Raw genomic sequence first — 1,608 nt, forward strand, 5'->3', positions numbered from 1 at the left:
ATTGTATAACTGTGAGAAGTAAGCTTGTCCTTTGACACAATGAATGACGCCATAAAACCATCGTCCTGAACTCATGATAAAAACACAGCACTGCAAGACCAATAAAACAGATTGTATAACGCATTCCTATACAGGCGGAATAAAACACATGGAACTGTATCCTTTTTGTCATCCTCATTTGTTTGTTTTTATGAATATCAAACTACACCCACTATCCCACTGTGTTTGTCCTTAATGAAAACAATTGCACATGTCAACATTTCTGAATAGGCCTAGCCTACACTGAATCAGATGTGGTCATCACTGTAATAAAACAACAGGTTGTATGTAATAAAATGACACGTTGTTTGACGAATTACTTGACATTATGCCCTTTAACGTTCCCTGTCACGCTAACGTTTTCATTCAACCTAGAGCTGTACCACTGTGGGTTGGATAAACAGTGGATTAATTATAAACTCCAAACTTGTCTCTTCTTACTTCCTGATAGGTGTGGTGGCTGTTATTGGTTAGAGGGGATGTATTGTCTGTCACAACACTGAGCTATAAAAAACGGAGCTCCCCTGGGCGGGGCTGCAGTTTACTCTAAATGAACAGTTCTCTTGCATAATTCATTTCTCAATGCTTATAGCTTAAAATAAATACATGTATTTCATGTGAAGCTGTGTGTGTGTCATACATATTGTGTGTGTGTATGTGTGTGTGTATGTGAGTGGGGGTATGTGTGTGTGTATGTGAGTGGGGGGTATGTGTGTGTGTATGTGAGTGGGGGGTATGTGTGTGTGTGTATGTGAGTGGGGGGTATGTGTGTGTGTGTATGTGAGTGGGGGTATGTGAACCCATGCATATGTGGCGCACATAAAATGTATGGTCACATTTATGTTTATGTATTTTCTTTGTATTGGGGAAGAATGCTTTAACTGAAATGTCAGTCCTCCAAGGTTTCGCCATTGCGATGCCTTTATACACCTGTTGGCCAGTCGGGGGCAGTGAGACATGTTTACTTCACACTGGGACTTTTTTAAATGTTCTATTCTTATTTCACCTTTATTTAACCAGGTAGGCTAGTTGAGAACAAGTTCTCATTTACCACTGCGACCTGGCCAAGAAAAGCAAAGCAGTTCAACACAAACAACAGAGTTACACATGGAATAAACAAACATACAGTCAATAATACAGTAGAAAAAGTCTATATACAGCATGTGCAAATGAGGTAAGATAAGGGAGGTAAAGCAATAAATAGGCCATGGTGGCGAAGTAATTACAATATTGCAATTAAACACTGGAGTGATAGATGTGCAGAAGAGGAATGTGCATGTCGAGAGACTGGGGTGCAAAGGAGCAAGATAAATAAATAAATACAGTATGGGGATGAGGTAGTTGGATGGGCTATTTACAGATGGGCTATGTACAGGTGCAGTGATCTGTGAGCTGCTCTGACAGCTGGTGCTTAAAGTTAGTGAGGGAGATATGAGTCTCCAGCTTCAGTGATTTTTGCAGTTCGTTCCAGTCATTGGCAGCAGAGAACTGGAAGGAAAGGCGGCCAAAAGAGGAATTAGCTTTGGGGGTGACCAGTGAAATATACCTGCTGGAGCGCGTGCTACGGGT

This window comes from Oncorhynchus mykiss, chromosome 6, assembly GCF_013265735.2.
Source record: "Oncorhynchus mykiss isolate Arlee chromosome 6, USDA_OmykA_1.1, whole genome shotgun sequence".
Taxonomy (NCBI): domain Eukaryota; kingdom Metazoa; phylum Chordata; class Actinopteri; order Salmoniformes; family Salmonidae; genus Oncorhynchus; species Oncorhynchus mykiss.